Genomic DNA, 22,426 nt, shown 5'->3' on the forward strand with positions numbered 1-22,426 from the left:
CCTCTGACACAGATCGTCAAGGAGAAAAACTGATCTCCCGACTTTTCCCGTGGGGGTCCACCAGGCGTCCCTGGTCCTCCCCCTGTCCTCCTGGGACGTCTCCCAGGGCGAGCAAACGGTGGACCCTGGACACGTCTATCCCCGTCCACTCCGCTCCTCCCTTGGAAGAGCAGACTCGGTTAGAGCGTTTGCGAATACCGAACTGCGATCGCACCAGACCTCTGAACAAATCACAAACACAGAATCACAATCTGGACAATCCACAAACACAGAATCACAATCTGGACAATCCACAAACACAGAGTCACAACAGGACAACAAGGAAAGAAAGGAAAGAAAATCCTTACCTCCAAGTAGGTCTAGGGCCCCTGGGTGGTCACGCAAATCCCGGACGAGCCCCCAAATGAAAGACCTCCGAAGGGAGACCCTCACTCAAATCTCAGGAGAGGCGCGCACCCAGCGAGGCACCGAGACCAGACTTGCTGCAATCGCATGAGGAAGTTTATTGAAAGTGAAAGAGTGAGATCTCAGGCTAGCATGCTGGGGTCGAGACTCATACACCACGCAGGGGTAGAGGAGTTCGACCCCGGCTTGAACTTGTAACAGGCTTATAAAGGCAAAAATCACAAAGGAGGGGGAGGACAGGGGGAATGAGGAAATTCATAAGGGGAAGAATCATACATTTTTTATCAGTACACCCCCAGGCACACCTAGGGCGTTGGAACATTCCACAGAGGTCATCCGGACCTTCTGTGGTATTTTGGGAACTCAAATCTCAAGAAAGTGGGATTTCCTGGGTGGGATTTCCTGGTAGCGGCAGAGGAAATCCCTAAGGCAAGGAATCAGTGTCCTTTGACAACCTTTTACTCTTCAGGGGGACCTTGGAGGAGAGACAGCAGGAGGGAAATGGGGAACAGGAATAGATATGGAACGATAGAACAGAGAAGGACAGAGAGTCATTAAATTGGACATAGGTATAAAGCAGTCGAGAATGGAGAACTGGCCATAGCCACTATAAAGTCCAAGATGCCAAGAAACAAGTGGTTTTCCGGACTCCACAGGGATGAAATTAGCTAAAATACCCAAAACAGGTAAAGAAAACAAAATCTAGAGACCATATCTAGTGGTTAGTTGTGGACCCCACTTTAATGATTGTACCACCCACCCATCTCAAAAATATTAATGCAGAATTGTTAACTCTAAAGGATATGCATGGACAAAAAGTAGAGTAGAGATTGAAGGAAAAGCCTGTCAGATACTGCCCCACTTTGGGATCCACCCCATATGCTACCACCAAACCCAGTCACTGTTGCTGATGCAAAGATGTGCTTGCTGACGGTAGCCTGATGTGGATGTCTTCTGAGTCTTACTAACACAGATAAGGATGCTTACAGCCAACCATTGGACTGAGCATGGGGACCCCAATGGAGGAGTTAGAGGAAGAAGTAAAGGAGTTAAAAGGTTTTGCAACCCCAACTAAAGAACAACAATATCAACCAACCAGAACACCATGAAATTCCTGGGACTAAATTAACAACCAAAGAGTACACATGAAGAGACCAGGGCTCCAGTCGCTTATGTATCAGAGGATGGCCTTATCTATCATTAATGGGAGGGGAAGCCCTTGGTCCTGTGGAGACTCAATGTATCAATGTAGGGAAATGCTAGGGCAGTAAAGTGGGAGTGGGTGGTTAAGTGGGAGAGCTCCCTCATGGAACAGGGGCGAAGGGGCATGGAATAGGGAGGCATGAGAAGGGGAAAGTGGGAAGAAGGCTAACATTTGAAATTTAAATAAATAAAATAACCAATAAATAATATAAAATAAATAAAAAATAAAAACATAGAGTCAACATATATTTATAGTGTCCCCTCACTAAAGACCAATTAATTGCCAAGAGTCTCTCAATACCAGGTGGGGTTTTATGCCAAGATATGTGTACTCATATCCAGCAAGAACAGAATAATCATTGGTGTGATCAACAACTTTATTATTGAGTGACTTGCAATTTGTGTGTGTGTATGAGCATGCAGATGTCAGAGGTAAACTTCAGGTATTATTCTGGATTTTTGAGACAGGAGCTCTCATTTGTCCTGAAATGTACTAATTTGAATAAATTGACTGCCTATTGGACTTTAAGGATACTCCTGTATACTGATAATATACCTGCAAACCCTGTGCCTGACTTTCTCGTGTAGTTTCTGAGGATCCAACTGTGGTCCCTATATTTGTATGGCAAACACTCTGTGGACTAAACTCATATTTCTATTTTAAGTGATTATTAACTACACATTTCAGATCCTAGTTTATTCTTTTTTAGCCCAAAAAACTCACCCTACCAAGTACATCAGAGGCCAGCTCACCCAAGTACATGTGGGGTACACTTTTGTTGTTTCAGGGCCTCACACAGGACAACCAACCCACTGTAGTCCAAGGTGTTATCCAGTAAGTTAACCAGCTGCAGAGTCTGACTCTGGGTAAATGTAGAAGCAAGGTCTTTACAACAGGCACCAGATAGCTTACAGTCTTTCAGCCTGCAATAAGAAAAGAACTTTTATGTCAAACTGGTAAGGCCTGTAGTTGGGAGGTAACTTAACAATTATCCTAAGCTCACTACATAGCCTCTCAGGACAGGCTCTTAAAAGCCCAGTGATCATGACATCAAATTAACTCTTCATTGGTAGAGGTGACAATTGCCCATTCTCAGTATCCATGTCAGTGGTGAACTAATAGTGCCACTAATGCTGTGCTGTCCCAACATTTGTACCTAGGATGCAACTGAAATTCACATTGGGTAATACAGCGAAGCAAGGATCGGTAAGTTCTGAGTCTACATCTCAAGCACTTTGATAATTTTTGTTTTGAACGATTGAGATACATTTTGCCATTAACTAAACAACATACAATCAAAATTCATAGGTTGAAGTCCTAGTCCCCAGTGTCATATAGGAATAGATTTTCAGACAGAGTATTTACAGAGGCAACTAAGATAATGATGACACTATGGTGAGATATAGTATTGTATATCTGTAAACACACCTTGAGAACTGAACCACATTCAAGTCAATGAAAAACAAAACAAAACAAAACTTGTAACACACTTCTTTTCATTTTCCTCCAAAGGAATCATCCCTATTAGTAGCATAATCTCACTTCTAGCATTTACAACTGTGTTTATCAATAAATATGTTTTATGAGCCACTCAATCTATTTTTGACATGCCATCCAAAGCAGTTGCTACTTCTGTTAGTCCATTCACATAAGTCAAGGAGATGTAATCCAGGCACACCCAGCTATCTATCCATCTATGCATTCATTCATTCAAGTTGGCATCTACATGTATATCCATGCATCTCTTCATCCATTCACCTGGACATCTATCCATCCATCATCCCCTTATCTGGTTAGCTAAAAAGACTCATTGTTTCTAGGCTTAAACTTATAGAGTGATTTATTAACACAACCCCTGATAACTGTTCTGTTGCTGATATAGAGTTAGTTATTCATTTATTTTTTTTATTATTAGTTTGCTTACATGAACTATCTGTATGAAGATGGCAGGTTGCCTGTAACTGGAGTAAGAGAGAGTTTAGTGCTACTTTGGAAATTAAACTTAGGTCCTCTAGAAGAGCAACCAATGCTTTTAACTACTGAGCCATCTACCAGCCCCCTATAAAGTTTTAACGTCTTTTTCTCTGTAGGGAGTGCCGCTGTGCCACACCCTAAGATGGTGCCAGTGTCTGCCCTCTGAAACTAGTAAACACCCCAAGAGCGCATGCGCCTGTATCGTGCCACTATCACGCCACATTACCATTACTGACCAATGATGCTAAGACACCTCAGTTATCGGCCGGGCTCGGACGGGCGGGGAGGATAAAAGGAGAGAGCCTTCCGAGCTGGGGCTCTCGGGATCCATGAAAGCATCAAGAAGGAGTCCTGAATAAATTGCTGAGAGAAGAACCTGGCCGTGTTGCGTCTTTCCTTGCAGACCGAGGCTGGGCGCGACATTTCTCGACGTTAATTGTCCACATTTTGCCACCCTCAAAGCCACAGCTATAACCTTAATGACACCTACCCAAGACCCTCTAAGTGGCAGCTTCACACCTGCATCTTCTAGCTTATTCTTTGAAACTTCTAGATGGGTCAGGTTCTGGTTGCACCTCAGAACTTCAGCCAGGTCCTGGCAGCCACTAGTGGTGATGAGACAATGTCTCAGACTTCAAGAGAAAAATCGCAGTGCATTGGTTACTTCTGTATGTGAAGAGGAAGTGTTTCACAGGACTCTGATGCCTGAAACTTCAGATATCACTGATCCTCTGAGATAACATGATCTTCTCAGTGGCCCATAGACAATGACAAGGGAGTATACCAAAAGTTCTAAGATATTAGCAATTTACTTGAAGATGAACTGCAATATGTTGTAATAAAAATTAAAATAGTGGCGCTAAAAAGGTAGCTCAGAAGTTAAGAGCACACTTCTTCTGCAGAAGGCTCAGATTGACTTACCAGAACTCATTTGGGGCCGCTCACAACCACCTATAACTTCAGGTCCAGGGGATTTCCTTTGCCACGTCCTCAGGCTCATGCACACAGATGAGGCACTTAGAAGCAAACACACATAAAGTAGGTAAAAATACTTTTAAAAATTAAAAAAAAATATATGTTAAATAATACATTTGAGTAATGATTGATTATAGTAAACATGAAAATAGAGTTGGACTCTGTGGTTAACACAAAATGTGTTTAAGTCAGGGGTAGGAGTGGCTACCATACAGCTTTCAAGATCATACTTTATATTAGAGGAAGAAAGAAGACATGGTGTCACAGCCTTTGCCGCCCACAAGAATAGTTGCTGACTGGGAAAACTTGTTGAAACAGCGTTTTTTAAAATTATCTTTGATCCATGGGTGTTATATGATGAGGTTCTTTCTGATGAGCCCATTCAATTTCTGATTTCTGAAATTTCAGTGTGAATCTTACACATCTGCAAAATGTATATATGTGACTACAAAGGACAAGAGAGTTGGTCTGGTTTCCCAGAGCTGGATTTACAGATGGTATTGAATCTCTAGACTACAGTGCCGTGGACCAAGCAGATTCCAAGAGCTAAGTACTGCTAAGCCATTTTTAAGCTCTCAAACAAATATTTAATCTGTGAAAATATTTTGAGTGGAGTTTTCCACTTTATATTCTTAACATGTTTGTAGTTTAAGATTTTTGGAAGAAGCACATGCTTTTGTTTGTTTGTTTGTTTTTTAGTATGGTCTCACTGTAGCCCACTTTGGCCAAACCAACCAAAGCCCATAAAGAAGAGTGAAGTGCCCACTCTAGAAGACACATGACATAATAAGTGTCACTAAGTTGTATAAACCATGATTTTCTCTCTCCCAACTTATTTTTAAAATACAAATGCACTATTTTTAGAGACCTCAAGTGCTTTATACTTTTAAACTACCTTTTCTCCTTTCTTTTAGTGGGTAAACATAGGTACTTTTAATGTTTTCAAAATATATCCTATATTATACCATTAATGGGTTTTAGATTACAAAATACCTAAAGTCATTGTTAGAGGAAAAATAGCTTCTACTTTGTCTGGTGTTTCTCCTCCCTTTATACTTGTACTGCTGTTTATTTTTCCGTGGTAAAATTTCCATTGACAATAACTAATTTACACATATTTTTGGGTTCTCTCTTCACTTTCTTTCTTTTGCTTTCAAAATGACATACCTCCTACAGGCTCCTGTGTTTAAATATTAATCCCCAGATGGGGGTACTGATTTGGTAAGTTGTGGGACCTATGGGTCTAAACGTGAGTTGTGGCCCACTGGTTGTGTGCTTAAATGTTATATCCTAGACCCTGATTTTGATTCCATTCTCAGCTTCGTAATCCACAAAGATGTGAAGAAATTTTATTCACACTCCTACTACCATGATGCTCCTCTATCATGAGAGAGTGGCACCAAGGGAGATTATACCATTCCTTATAATAACTACAATAAATCTTGACTCCGGTAATTTGCTTCTGTCAGATATTTCAAAGTCACAGTGATTACAAAAAAAAAAAAAAAAAAAATCACTAAAGACTCTTCTATCTAGAATTTGGGGGTCCAGTTTTTCCTCTAATTTACCTATTCATTTTCTAGTACCCACTCCAAACATTTTAGCCACCCCCTTAGACTCAACCCATAATTCCTTTCTTTACCTTCATCCTTTGCTTCTGTATTCTAAGTGGCTGCCTATAACATACCAAAGCCATGGATGATACAGAGGTCAAGGAAGATATCTGTCCTCAGGAAAGGGTTTTCAGGAAACTGAGGTGAGTGACTCTACCCTCCATTTTCTCAGGTATTTACATTAACTATTCCTTAATAGGCCATCCAAGGCAAGGCTCAAAGAAACCTAACATAATGACTTCAGGACACTGTCTTGGCGAGTCAGTGCTCTACAGAGAACTTTCAGTCCTTCATCCCTGAGGTCATTAAAGCTGATGTCTAGATGTCTCAGAGTTTTGTTCTGCCTAATACCATCAGAAAGGTAGTCCTAACATTGCTCACTGAGGGAACAGTTGGCCAAACTGTAGGGGGAAAACGTGTGTATAAATGGGAAAAATATAACATTTATACATAATAACAGTAATTATTCAAGCAAGAGTAGGAACTTTTGACTTATCCAAACACATCTCCACTCATTTATTCTGACTCACATCAGATCTACCATTGAAATAGCAAGTTGACTGACAATGATTATGTTTTGAACAACTTACTTGATGGTAACCAAAATTCTTTATATTAACAACACTCCATTACTGGCTCTAATGATACTTTTTAAAGCTACATGATTATTTTAATCTGGCAACCACATTCACTTTTGTGTAATAAACAGTATGAAAACTATGTTTTTAAAAACAATGTGTGTGTATATGATTTAATTTTATTTCTGTTGCTATGATAAAATATTTTTACAAAACTCAATTTTCTCCCAGAAGACCTGAGTTCATTTTTTAGCAGGAACATGGTGGGTTGCAACTATCTATAACTCCAATTCCAGGGTTACCTGACACAGGCTCTTGTTCACCATGGGCGCTGCATGAATATAGTGGACATGCACACATGTAGGCCAAACATTCACAAAATAAAAGTAAATAGATGATAATACCTGCCAGAACTTTCAGTTTCTACTCATGCACAAAAAGTTAAGTGAAGCCATTAATACCACATAAACCTAGCAAACTGACTCTTCATACTGAGGAAGGGTAGCCAGGAAAGGTCATTTTCTAATTGCATGTCTTAGTCATGTGACTAGGTCTGTGGGACTCTGGCTGGTACAACTTGAGATAGAGATGCAGCTAATATTTATTGGGAAAATGTCAGTGGAGTCTGAGAACCTACACACTGGAGACCAGACTTGTCTGGGGGTTTCACCTACCTTTCCCATTCCCACAACACGATAGGATAACCCAGATGGCTTGGCAGTCTCAAAGTTGATAAAATTTGCTTTATAGATAACCTTCATAATTTTAGAATGAAAAAAAATGAGGAAGAGTGTCATAGCCAGAGTCAAAGCTCACAGTAAGAACCTTCTGTCTCAGCCTTCAGATGCCAGTACGTACTTAGTTTATAATCTTGGATAAGACTGGTGACTTCTCTGTCTAATTTGCTTACCTCTAACAAGATAATCAAAATATTCTTACAATATTTCTGTGTGTGGAAATATGTATGTCACATTGTTTGTAAAGAAGTCAATGGACAACTTGCAGGAATCAGGATCAGTTTCCCTATGTGATCTAAGGGATTGAATTTAGGTCATCAGATTTGAGGGAATGTACCTTTCATCTGCTGAGTCATTTTGTCAGCTCACCTAATAAGTTTTCAAGTATGAAATGAGTCACAAGGATCAATTCTAGGGCTCATAGGAGTCAAACTAACTTATTGCTGCAGAAAGATCAGAAATTTAAAGCCCATCTTGATTACAGAATGAATAGAAAGTCTCAAGAACATGAGCTGGGGATGCCATTCCTGGTAACATACTAGCCTACCAAGTATGTATGATGTCTTGGATTCTAGTCTCAGGATGGAAAAAAAAAAAGAGCCAAGTGAAGTATATACATGTATTTTTCTGTTGTTTAATTTGGTTACTTTGGGTTTGACTTTTATTTTTAACATAATCTTCAGACCAGACTAAACTGGAACCCACATTGTATGTAGCACAAGCTACATTAAAATGCTAAGGGGACCTTTTGCCTCAGATTCCTGAGTGCTGGGGTGACAAGTATGATGTTCTCATACGTGGCTATGTGTGATTAGTATGCTATTTTCTTTACATACGTTGTCTTATACATTTTAGGCCTGGCATAGTGCTTGGATTACAGGCATGTACCCTTATATTCAGTATTCTCAGGGTCGGGGAACAAATGTAGGACCTGTATATTGTATCATGCAATACTTTGAGTACTGAGCAGCTTCCTGGCCCCTGCATATATGATTTGATGTATCATTGTGAACTCATAAGTATGTACAACTAATAATTAACAAAAATAGCCAGGCCTGGCGGCATATTTCTTTGATTTCAGTACTCTGGAGACTGGCACATGGATATCTGAGTTCCAGGCATTTCACAGCTACATAGTGAGACCCTGTCACCAAACAATTAGCAAAATATAAATATGAGTAAGAAGAAATAACACTAACTCTAAAATAGTACATTTGGGGCTCAAAATGGAGCCTGCTGGACTGCAGGTAATTCAGTATTTAATTTAAGAGTGCTTACCTTTCTTCACATAATAAGAATTTGGATTCCAGATTCATATCTGGCATTGATAAATAGCTCCAGAAGATCTGCTGGTTTCTTCTGGCCACTGAGGCCATCTCCACACAGGCACATACTGACATGTAGCCACACACATATAAATTAAAAAATGAAATTTACAAAAAAAAGCCGCTATGAAAATATGAGAATGGTTTTTCCCTTAAAAGCTCAATTTTATATAAGTATTTCATCACTTTCTTCCTCCTGTTTATATATATATATAGTCTGTGTGTGTTTGTTTCTGTACATGCATATATTTATACATAGTATGTATGCATACATATGTATTGTGTACATATATATGTCATATATACATGTGCACATACATATATGCACATTATTTATACATATATGCACACACAATCTGCTGAGGTTATTTTTGTGGTTTGTGTGTATGTAGCATCTAGGCCTAGCACTCGCTCCTGAACAGCCAGTGAGGGTGAGTTTTGAATCTGTCTGTGTAAATCATCAATACACCAGAACGTAATCTGAAAAAGGGACTGAAAAATAGTGAAGGGACTCACATATGGCTCTGTTCGTGTTCCTCATTCAGAATATTTTTGGTTGAAACAGACAGTTTCTTCAGTGTAGAACATCATTTTAGGCAGTAGGCAGCTACAATAACATCAGAATAATCCTTAGCCGCGAAGTTAACCTGCCCCATACAGTTCATTGCTCACAGTAGGAAGGCTTCATCATCCATCTCAGACAGTAAAACAGCTTCAAGCCATCTATCTGCTCTTGAAGCTCTGCATTGCCACTTACGGTTTCCAGGAACTGACACAACTGATGATTAATTTCCTGGGACAACTGGTGGCCAAAAAACACCTCTAGCTTTTTTTGTTCTGATTCATGTAAAAGACCAAAGATAAAACAGCCCCAAAAAGTCCACTGTGTTTTTACTTTAGTTAAAAATGTAAACAAGAGTGCCTGTACACTTTTAACATCCTGACAAGGGTGGTCCACATGTCTCTTTAGCAGATAAAAGATGGCCGCACACACCTCCTGGACAGACGGGTGGAGGAAAATGTAAGAATTTTCAGATTCCTTGCTCTTTTCAAGGATCCTTATCTCCAGCAGTGTGGGGATGTCAGAGTCCGTGATCCCGTTTTTCCCAAGAGCCTCCTCACTAAACACAAAGGTGTCAGTCCACATGCCCTCAGCAGCCAGAGAACATAAGCTCTGCAGCTGCTCTTGGCTTTTCTTACTTCGATATTGGGCACCGTTGGGAATGAACAAACTGTAGATGTGAGTGGTGTAGAAGGAGGTAGTGCATTTGCAGATGGAGACTGGGTCTCTTCCCTTCTCTATCTCCTTTTTTAGACAGGTAGCCACCATCCAGCAGAGCAGAGGGACTTGACATAAAGTGAACAGCTGGTTGTTTTCTCTCACCAGGCTGAAGGCTTCCTGAACTGTATCTTGAAACAATCTGTGAAAATACATCTTAATATTATTCTCCTTAAGTCCCGTTATTACTTTCACATGCGTGTACTCAATCCTGTCCTCCATTTTCTCAAAAGTCTCTGGGGTAGTGGAGATGAGGATAGAGGATTCTGGGAGCATTTTCCTCCTGAGCAAACTGCTTAGCACTATATTCACTGGCTGCTTCTCCATGCAGTTATCACACAGCTCCGACTCCGGCTCAGACAAATCACATTCCATTCCTTCTAAGTGGTTGATGATAAATAAGAGTTTCTCAGGTTCGGAGAGGATCTCTGCTATGGGAACTGAGGTGTTGGGCCATTCTCTAGAGATCAGTTCAGCCCAGCTAGCTGTATTCAATTGCTTCACTTCTTGAAAGCAGAAGTAGAAGATGTAGGAAAAGTTGTGTGGAAACACCAGGCCTTCTATCCAGGCCAGCATTAACCTCTTCAACATCAGTGTCTTTCCAATTCCAGCAACACCACACAGGAACACCACCTGTGGCTTTGATTCAGTTCCCTTTGATGGCTAAGGTTCTCAAAATGATCGTAGTCATCATCCGTAAATTTCTCCTTAAAGATATCTTCAATATTAATAGTAAATGTTCTGGAACTGTCATGGGTTAGCTTTGTCTTCAAATGTGCTCGTTATAATTTTGGGTATCCTGAGTCAGTGAATAACGGGAAATAAATTCATAACATTTCAAAGTTAAGCATTCCCCTATATCTGATAACATCTTAGTTATCAGAATGTATCACTAGAAATATTTTTTTGTATTAATGGATTCCTGAAGATATCATAGGCGTTAAATCTCAGCCCAACCCCAAACTGGATTTATCACTGCCTAGGAGAAGCCCTACATGGGTACTGGGAGCTGAACTCAGGTACACTGTAAGCCACTGATTAATTTTTTCAGCCCCCTTATGATGTATGTTTTTATGAGTTTGTAATCTGTTGGCTCAGAACAATGTTAGTTAAAGTAGGATTTTCCATAGTTACATTTCTGGATGTATCAGGAATGTTATATGTTAAACTGTCACAAGTTCTTTCTAAAGCTGTCACTTGAAGTCAGGTTGTATGTCCTTCTTGCCCATTTCATACCCAACCATATCGAAGTGCCTTCTTGGGTTCTTGTCAAGGAGTGGGCTAACCCCTAAGTCTGCAATAGGAAGGGAAGAGGATAAAATACACCAAGTATAAAAATACTATGCCCTTGAGGACAACTAAACTATTAATCATTTTAAGCACAATTTTTTTATTGTTTTCCTTATGGTACAAAAGTGCCTGTGGTGGAAAAAGCAGCCTAAATTTGAACCAAGGGAAACCAAGGCATGGAAAAAGAGTTCAACCAGGATCTCCAACTGGCTCCAACTCTCCAATCTGGTTTCTGCTGGGCACTGTTAAAGTGTAATTTGATGATGTTATGAGAGGTCAATTTGGTGATGTAACCTCCTAACATTATATGCTTTTTCAATTGGGAATATTGCTCGAGAGGATACTCTCTACTCCATTTGTGAGTTCCAGTTGGCTGCCTAAAGGATGCTTCCCCAGTCAATTTTTATTGGATGGTTTGATGGTCTAATTTGATAATGTTTTGCTATTTTTCAGTCTGTCTGTCTGACTATCCATCTATACATCTACCCATCCATCCACCTATCTACCTACCTACCTACATACCTACCTACTTACTGCTCATTCTGTCATTATTTCCTTCGACTTGCAGTGCATGTACTTAATGAAAGTACTCATTTAAAACCAAAAGTATGGCTTTCCCAGATAATACTCTGGACCATATGGAACGTTATGCTGTGTGAAGCTACACCACTAGGATTGTAGAAATGTCAGCTGGGTGTGGCAGAAATTATACCTCTTTAAATGCATACATCAGTGTCTCTTAACCCCTCCTAAGTACACATGAACACACCTAACAGAGTGTAATAATACATGGTTACCATGAGAGTGCAAAACTGAAAAATTGCATTACGATCTACAGAAGAATGACTGTATAATGAAAACAGGTATTATCACACTGTCATTACAAGTATAAAAAGGGGGGCTAGAGAGATACATTAGTAGTTAAGGGCACTGGCTATTCTGAAAAAGTTCTTGAGAATGTTTTCATCAACCACATCAGGGGGCTCATCATATCCTGTAACCCAGCATGAGAGGGTCTGGCCTCTATAGGCACTGCACTTACACACATAATTCTACACATGTGCAAGTACCTGGTTAAATTTTAAAGGTACCTTAAACATGTTTTAGCATACATAACCTCCCACATATGGCAAGAAAGTGAAAAGTGTACAGTTTCATGGATCAGAAGGAAGTAGTGGGAAAGAAAATAGGGAGAGTCACAGTGGGCAAATACTGTGAGCAAAGCATAAAGACACACACACACACACACACACACACACACACAGAGAGAGAGAGAGACATTAATACTGAAACACTTTATATGCCAAGTATAACAATTTTAAAAGGCACTTAATAAAAATAAAGGGAAGGTTGGGAAATCAGTAGAAACTAAGTAAAAGCAAGACAACCTTTACACACAAAGCGTCTTAATTTCAGAATCAACAGATAGGGGCATTTAAGATGCTTCAGGCACATTTTCCATCAAACCTGAGACTTAAGTTTGGTCCATGAGACCCAAATGACAGACGCAGAATTAATTCTCTGAAATTGTTCTGCTATCTCCACTTGTGAAGTATGGTATACAAATGAGTTAAGTGTATAGATACAAATAATACCTGTAAGAAAAGTCAAAGAAGTCAGCAAGTGGACATTTTATTGATTGAAATTAGTTGAACAGGGAACAAAGGGCCTGAAGACACATAGAAACTAAAGCTGCCCTAAAGCACAAAGGAAAGATAAAAGGAAATACACACAAAAAAATTGTATGAAGATCAACATGTGGGGCTCAAGGGATGGCTCAGTGGTAAAAAGCACCCAGAAGACCTGGGTTTAGTTACAAGCATCCACATTACAGCATCCACATTACAGCATCCACATTACAGCATCCACATTATAACATCTACATTACAGCATCCACATTACAGCATCTACATTACAGCATCCATATTACAGCATCCACATTACAGCATCCACATTACAGCATCTACATTACAGCATCCATATTACAGCATCCACATCTGTAGGTCCTTACCTGATGCACTCTTCTGGCCTTCAAAGTATAAATAGTTCACAAATAGTGCATGCAGGTAATCTCACATCCACATAATATAGTTTCTAACTATTCCTGTATATTTTAATCATGAATTAAAGACTCTTATATGCAACTGTATTTCAAAAAGTAGGTGGGAAAAACTGGCACTGAGTCAATTTTGAAACAAAAAAATCTACATGAATGCTATGTACTCACTTATAAGTGGATATTACACATAAAGTACGAGATAACCACAGTAACATCCATGAACCTAACGAAGCCAAATAACAAGGAGGGCCCAAGGGAAGATAGATGGTTGAATATCTCTTAGAAAAACAAATAAAGTAGTTATTAGAATTGGATTGAGAGAGGGAATATGGTGAGAGAGAAGATACGAAGGGGATGGGGTAGGAAAATCAAGTATGTGGGGTGCAGGGGAGAGAGAAGTGTAATCAATGAAGAAGTAACTCTAGCACATGCTAGAGACCTAAAATGTAGAGAGACCCCCCAGTGTCTATGACTCTAGCTGACATTGAAAGCATCGATTCTGAAGTGACCACTTCCTGTAGCCAGGCAGGACTGGCAGCATGGAGAAATAAAGACATCAACCCACCCAAAAAAAAAATGATAGAGGAGAAACTGAGTCAATGGATAAGAAATGGCAGTCCCAAATTGAGACCCATCCCATTGGCAAGAACCAAACTCTGACACTATTAATGACACTCCATTATGTATGCAGACATGATCCTAGCATAACTGTCCTCTGAGAGGCCCCACCCACCAGCCAATTGAGAGAGATGCAGAGATCCACAGCCTAACATTAAATTAAACAGTCTTGGGAAGACTTGGAAGAAGGATTAAAAGACCTGAAGAGAGCTGAGCCTCCAGAAGAAGACCAACAGTGTCAATTAATTTGGGCTCTTTGGGGTTCCCCAAGGGTGAAACACCAAAGCATGGACTGCACCTAGCCTCCCCCTTACCTGATCACAGCAGGTATGTAGCAGATGTACAGCTTCACCTTCATGTGGGTCCACAAACAACTTGATTAGCTGCTGTCCCTCAATTTGTTGCCTGCTTATGAATTGTTGAGGATTGTCCTGGAGCTGTTTCTATTTTGATGCTAATTCTACTTCCTCAAGAAGGGCTGTCTGACTCAGGTGACTTTTTGAGAACCTTCTTCCCATTTTAATTTGTAAAATAAAGGTGAGAGCCAGAGATTGGGCAGGGGAGAGGAAAGTGGAGCTGGAGGGTTGGAGAAAGGGGGGGATGGAGAGTGTCTTCAGAAGAGAAAAATGTGAAAGAAAAATTGAGCTGAAGCACTTGGCCTCAAGAAATCCCAAGTTATAAGGGATCTCATAGCAGGAAAGCAGAGTAGGTTAGTAATAGATTTGCCCAAACTAGTCATGCTGCTTGTATCCATATTAACTGAGTCGTGTTTTCATTTCTCTGGCTTATTTGGATTGGAGAGGTTAATACAACAAATTGGTGCCCAACCTATCTTATATAACTCAACTACCTGAGATTAAAGTTTACTCTTCCCACCCCTCGGAGTAGGGCTGGCAGATACCAAGGCTGGAGCAGTGGTGGACAAGAAGCTGACTGGGTCTGAGGGGTCTGCAGAGAAATACAGAGAGATTCTCTCCCCTAAACCCCAGGCAGAGGGCTACATCCAGGGGTAGCACTGAGAATTGCAGGGAGGGACAAGATACCCCCCCCCCCAGGGCACAACAGCCTATGAGGTAGTTTTCCTGCAGACACCATGAACAGATCTGAGCATCTGTGCCCTGTAAAGCCTTGCTGTGTTTGCTTCCTCATATCCCCCACCTCTGCACTGGAAACAGCGAGACTGAATCTCTGGATTGCAGGTTGCCTGAGACCAGCACACAAGCAAGTACTGCCAAGTGTAAACCAATGAGGCCTTTATCTGGGAATAAAGAATCAGAGAGGACTGCAGTGTTGTGAACCAAACAGCAGAGGAAGAAAAAGATACAAAGGGCTCTGGATCAGGTCTTACTTTGATATACATATATACTTGATACTTAACGATGAGAAACACAATAAATACCTTTGGGCCTTATGAGATGACATTTTGAATGGACTGACCAGGAGGAATTTTAAGGAAATAGACACTTTATCATTTATTGGTACTGTAATATTTATTCTCTTGGTTTACTGTGTCTTCTCAAAAAACAGGGCCCTAGATAAAGAAATTACAAGAAACATTAGAAGCAAAGGCAAAGGGTCTTATAGCTTGGCAACATGGCCTATAGGAAACACTAGAGCTAAAGATTTAGGATTTTATAGGTAAAATAAGCATAAGCAAAAAAAAAAAAAAAAAAAACAAGAGAGTGAAGGTTGGAGACAGAAGCTAGAGATGGTAGAACAGAGATTTCTGAAGTTGAGAGATGAGTCTGAGCAAAAGAGAGATAAGCTTAAGACTTGGCAAAATAGCCTAACAGAAACACTAGAACTAAAGATTCAGGATTTCATAGGTCAAAACAGGCAGCAGAAAGAGGAGAATGAAGGCTGGAAACAGAAGTTAGAAGAGACTCTAGAAAAAAAAAAAAAAAAAAAAAAAACCAACAATTCACAGACCAGACTGAACAGCAAGAAGGTAGAGATTAAATTTGGAACCAAAGTCTAGAGGATAATTTACTAAAGCTAGCAAATCAAAATAAGGCAGATGCTGCAATAGCAGAATCACAGCATAAAGAGAAGCTAGGATTATGGAAGCAGGGCTTAGAACAGAAGGTAGAGATAATTATAGAGCAGACTGAACAACAGAAAACCTACTGCAGCTCACAGGCCAGACTGAGCAGCAAAGAGTAAATAATGCGGTTTGGAGGCAAGACTTGGAGAATAACTTTTTAAAATCACTCAGTCTAAAATAATGGACAGCAGACTTGCATCTGATACCAGAATTGTGATATAAAACACATTCAAAATGTAGAGGCAGAACCTTGAACAGAGAATGAAAGAATTCATGGAACAGAAGGAACAGGAAAAGGATAAATATCAAGTGTGGACACAGATGTTAAGGGAGAAATTTAAAATTTCATTTAAGGAAAATACTCAGGTAAAGACGGAAAATAAAATTAGAGAAAGCCAACCAAAGATTATTAGAAAGCAAACTTTAGTCTATCTGGTTAATGTACAACAAAGACCTCCAGACGATGATTATCTACAGGGTTATGAAAAATTTGAAGGGCAACACATGGATGTGCTAGAACTGAGGATATTTAAGGAAAGTGTCGCTAATTTTGGAATGCACTCGCCATTTGTAAAACAAATCCTGAACTCTTGGGCTATTAAAAATAGAATAGTCCCAGAAGATTTGAGAGATGTGGTAAGAAAAATATTAGAACCTGCTGCAAATTTACAATAGATCTCATGGTGGTGAGCAGAGGCAAGGGAGATAGCATGACAAAATAGAGACAGAGGTAGAGAGATTTTCATACATCAGCTGTTCGGTGAACATTCTTTTGCTGGGGTAGAGGAGTAGGCTGTATATGATTAAGACACTCTGGCATTGTGTCGACTCTCAGCTTTAAAGACCTGGCAGGAAGTTACAGAATCACAGAGAAAGAAAAAAAAAAAAAAAACTTGAAACAACTTGAACTATTCACTCAAGTCACACAAAGTCCTGAAGACACCTCTGCCTTTTTACAAAAGCTAACCTCAACTCTGGAAAGGAGTGTACAGACTCAGCAGCAAGAAAGTCAGTAATTGAATCTTTAGCTTTTGAAAATGCAAATACTGAATACAAGAAAGTAACCAGACCGCTAATGGCAAGGACAGCATCAATAGAAGACTGGGGTGGATACACAGTTGATGTTGGATCTTGCTCACTTGATATAACTATAATATAAACTTTTGCTAGGATGTAGTTTTCCTCCTTGTTTTGGAGTTTTCCAACTATTATCCTTTGAAGGGCTGCTTTTTTGGACAGATGTGGAGAGCGGGTGTGGCGGTAGTCCCAAGATGATGCTTGGGACTCCGGCCTAGTCTTGTGACTAGCACCTGACTTCCTCCTGCCCCCCCCCCCAGATTAGCCACTCCCACCGTGCGAGCTGTGTAGGTGCACCCATGATGCGAGATCAGGATAATAGGACTGCACTTGGGGACAGGGAGAAAGAGATAGAGAAACTGAAAAGGAAACAGAAAGAGAGACAGAAAGAGACAGAAAAGATTTTCACTGGCATGCTGTAAGGTTCCTGAGTAAATTGCTTTGAGAAGAACGTTGTGTCGTCGCTCCTTTTCTGCTGGTCAGAGAAGGTAGCAACAGACAGATATTGTGTAAATTTGGTTTTGTTATGGAATATCTTGGATTTCCATGTATGGTCATTGAGTTTTGCTGGATATAGTAGCCAGGGCTGGCATTTGTTTTCTCTTAGGGTCTGTATGACATCTGTCCAGGATCTCTGTTGAGAGGTCTGTTCTACTTTTGATAGGTCTGCTGCTATATGTTACTTGTCCTTTTTTCCTTACTGCTTTCAAATTCTTTTTTTATTCTGTGCATTTAGTGTTTTGATTATTATGAGATGGGAGTAATCTTTTTTTTGTCCAATCTATATGGAGTTCTGAAGGCTTCTTGTATATTCATGGGCATCTCTTTCTTTAAGTTAGGAAACTTCTTTATCTATAATTTTGTTGAAGATACTTACTGGTCCTTAAAGCTCAGATTAGTTGGGAAAGGCAGAATATAAATCACAAGATATAAGTAAGGTGGCTGAGAGTCCCTCTAAGTCAGATTTTAAAATCTGAATTATACGCAGTACGCATGGTGTTGTCAGATTTTTAAGAGCCTCTTAATCTAGTGACTGACTTTCAATATGCAGAAAGGATTGTTTTACACATAGAGACTGCTCAACTTATTCAACAATTCTGAATTTACTTCCCTTTTTATTCAGCTACCAAAAAATGATCAGAAATAGGAGTTATCCAATATGTATAACATACATATTATATCATATAAGTCTGTCAGGCCCTCTGGAACAAGGTAATAATAGAATTAACCAGCTATTGATAGAAAGTGTACTAGAGGCTTCAGAAGTTTATAAAAAACACCATGTTAACAACAAAGGTTTAAATAGAGAAATTTCTATCACTTGTCAACAAGCCAACAGAATTGTGAGGCAATGTTCTACTTGCTTATTATATAACTCAACTCATTGCCTACAGGAACTAACTCAAAGTATATAAAGAATGAGATTTGGCAGATGGATATCTTCCATTTTAGAGAGTTTGGTAAACTGAAATATATGTACCACACTATAGAAACTTATTTAAGATTTCAGTAGTCTACTACCTTAGCATCAGAAAAGGCTGATTGTGTAATCACACACATGCTAGAGGTTGTGCCCATTATGGCAGTACACATACAAATTAGAACAGACAATGGTCTGTCATATATTTCTAATAAGATGGAGGAGTGTTTTGAATACTATAATATAAAACATGTTACAGGCACATCACATAATTCTACAGGACAGGGACTGTGGAAAGATCTAATCCAACTCTAAAGAAGTTGCTTAGCAGGCAAAAGGGGACAATAAATAACCCCCAAAGATAGGTTACATAGTGCTTTATTAACCTTAAATTTTAAAATGTGACTCAGAGCCTGCCTGCAGATTGCCTAGCACTAAGAAGAGCCTAAGAAATAGTCTCCTACCTGAGCCCATAGGTCAGTGCCTACTTGCTCCCCACTGACTAGCCAGAGAGGGAAAGCAAGGAACTCTCAGGGTACAGGTAGTGAGGTGTTGACTGGGAATGGTCTGTTCCAGCCCAGAGACAGAGCTGGGCCACTGCCATCAGACTCACTGAAAGCCTGCAGAGAGCCAAACACCAAGAAGCAATCTACGTCCTGAGCCCACGGGCCCAGAAATCCCCAGGAAGAACAAACTTCAGTCAGAGACAGCAAGATCACCTAACATAACAGGTAACAAAACGGCAAGAGGCAAGTGCAAGGACTTAAGTAACTGAAAAAAGACAACCTGGCACAATAGCAACCCAATTCTCCCACCACAGCAAGTAGTGCATATCCAAACACAAAAGAAAAAAACAAGCTATGGACTTAAAATCATACTTCATGATGATGATGAAGACCCTCAAGAAATGAATGAATAACTCCCTGAAAGAATTACAGGAGAACACAGGTAAACAAGTAGAAACCCTTAAAGAGGAAACACAAAAATCACTGAAAGAGCTACAGGAAAACACAAAGAAACAGGTGAAGGATTTGAAAACACAAATAGAAACAATAAAGAAATCACAAAAGGTAAAAACCCTGGAGATAGAAAAACTAGGAAAGAGATCAGGAGCTTTAGATGAAAGCATCACCAACAAAAAAACAAGAGATGGAAGAGTGGATCTCAGAGGCAGAAGATAACAGAAAACATTGACATATCAGTCAGGAAAAAAAATGCAAAAATCAAAGAGTTCCCAAACCCAACCATCCAGGATACCCAGGACACAATGAAAGACCAAACATGAGGATAGTAAGTGTAGAAGAGAGTGAATACTTCCAACTAAAAGGCCCAATAAATATCTTCTACAAGATCATAGAAAAAAACTTCTCTAAAGTAAGAGATGACCATGAAAATACAAGAAGCCTACAGAACTCCAAATAGATTGGATCAGAAAAAATTCCTCCTAAGCCATAATAGTCAAAATACCAAATATTTAAAACAAAGAAAGAATATTAAAAGCAGTAAGGGAAGAAGGACAAGTAACATATAAAAAGAGACCAATGAGAATTACAACAGACTTCTCAACAGGGACTACAAAAGCTAGGAAATCCTTGACAGCCATCATACAGACCCTAAGAGAACACAAATGCCAGCCCAGGTTACTATATCCAGCAAAACTCTCAATTACCATAGATGGAAAGTCCAGGATACTCTAGGACAAAACCAAAATTACACAATATCTCTCCACAAACTAGCTGTACAAAGGATAATAGATGGAAAGCCCAACACAAGGAGGAAAACTACACCTTTGGAAAAGCAAGAAAAAAAATATTCTTGCAAGGAAACCAAAAGAAGAAAAGTACACATAATTCTATCTCTAACAACAAAAATAACAAAACAACAATCACTATTCCTTAATATCTTAAAAAATTAATTAACCCAATTCCCTAATAAATAGACATGGACTGTCACATTGGTTAGGTAAACTGGAACCAGAATTTTTGTGCATACAGAAAACTCATGTAGGCAGCAAAGACAGACAATACCTCAGAACAAAAGGCTGGGGAAATATCTTTCCAAGCAAATGGTCCAAAGAAACAAGCTGGAGTAGCCAATCTAATAGTGAATAAAATAGATTTTAAACCAAATATTATCAAAAACGATAAGGAAAAACACATTTTACTCATCACAGGAAAAACGAATCAACATGAATTCTCAATCCTGAACATCTATGCTCTAAATACAAGGGCACCCACATTCATAAAAGAAACTCTACTAAAGCTCAAAGCATATATAGCACCACACACAATGTACAGCTGATGGAAGCAGAAACTGAACAGAGACTCAGTGAAACTAACAAGTTATGAATTAAATGAATTTAATAGACATTTTTGGAACATTAATCCTAAAACAAAAGAATAACTCTTTCTAAGAACCACGTGGTACCTTCTCCAAAATTGACCATATAGTTATAAAACGGGCCTCAACAAATACAAGAAGATCAAAATACTTCCTTGCATCCTATCAGATCACCATGTACTAAAGCTGATCTCTATAACAACAATATCAACAAAAAGTCCACATACACATGGAAGTTGAACAATGATAACTTGGTCAAAGAAGAAATAAAGAAAGAAATTAATAATTTTCTTTTAGAATTTAACAAAAATTAAGGAACAGCATTCCCAAATTTATGGGATGCAATGAAAGCAGTACTAAGAGGAAAACTCATACCTCTGATTGACTCCAAAAAGAAACTGAAGAAAGCATACTCTAGCAGCTTGACATTACACCTGAAAGTTCTAAAACAAAAAGAAGCAGATATACCCAAGAGGAATAGATGGTAGGAAATAATCAAACTCAGATCTGAAATTAATCAAATAGAAACAAAAAGAAATATACAAAGAATCAACAAAACCTGGAAGTTGTTCGAGAAAATCAACTAGATTGATAAACTCTTAGCCATACTAACTAAAGGGCAAAGAGAGAGTATCCAGATTAACAAGGTCAGAAATGAAAGGGAGACATAAAAACAGAAACTGAGAAAATTTAAGAAATCAAATTCAACTGCAAATGTCTATACTCACCAAAATTGAAAAATCTAGAGGAAAGGACAACTTTCTAGACAGATACCATGTACCAAATTTAAATAATGATCAACTATAAAGACCCATAAAGAAATTAAAAAAAAAAAAAACAAAGCCTAGGATCAGATGGGCTCAGTGCAGAATTCTATCAGTCTTTCATGGAAGACCTAATACCAATACTCTCCAAACCATTCCACAAAATAGAAACAGAAGGAACACTACTCAACTCATTCTTCAAATCCAAAATTATGCTCATAACTAAACTGCACAAAGAGAACTTCAGACCAATTCTGCTTATGAAAATTGATGGAAAAATACTCAATAAAATTCTTCCAAACAGAATCCAAGAACACCCCAAAATGATCATTCACCATGATCAAGTAGGGTTCATCCCAGGGATGCAGGGATGGTTCAATATACAGAAGTACCTAAATGTAATCCACTATAGAAACAAACTAAAACAATTTTTTAAATGCAATTATCTTATTAGATGCTGACAAAGCATTTGAAAAAATGCAACACGTCTTCATGTTAAGAAGTCTTGAAAAGACCTAAAACATAATAAAAATAACATATAGCAAACCAATAGCCAACATCAAACTAAATGATGAGAAACCTGAAGCAATCCCACCACAATCAGGGACTAGACAAGGCTTCCCACTCTTCTCCTACCAGAGCAATTAGACAGCAAAAGGATGTGAATGAATACAAATTGGAAAGGAAGGACTAAAACGGTTACTATTTGCAGATGATATGATAG

At 39.1% G+C, this 22,426-nt stretch overlaps 1 pseudogene across 1 annotated transcript in view; it reads right to left on the reverse strand.

Moving 5' to 3' along the window:
- The window catches only part of LOC308439940 (NACHT, LRR and PYD domains-containing protein 4A-like), a 57,784-nt pseudogene that overhangs the window by 10,412 nt on the left and 24,946 nt on the right, over positions 1-22,426 (reverse strand). The window contains exons 4-7 of the transcript in view: positions 9,328-10,889; positions 6,403-6,572; positions 3,835-4,216; positions 2,362-2,532 (exon numbers count right to left, since the gene is read on the reverse strand). The product of the transcript in view is annotated as an NACHT, LRR and PYD domains-containing protein 4A-like (transcript). The remainder of the gene's footprint in view (positions 1-2,361; positions 2,533-3,834; positions 4,217-6,402; positions 6,573-9,327; positions 10,890-22,426) is intronic.

The sequence above is a fragment of the Micromys minutus genome (assembly GCF_963924665.1).
Source record: "Micromys minutus genome assembly, chromosome: 30".
Classification (NCBI taxonomy): domain Eukaryota; kingdom Metazoa; phylum Chordata; class Mammalia; order Rodentia; family Muridae; genus Micromys; species Micromys minutus.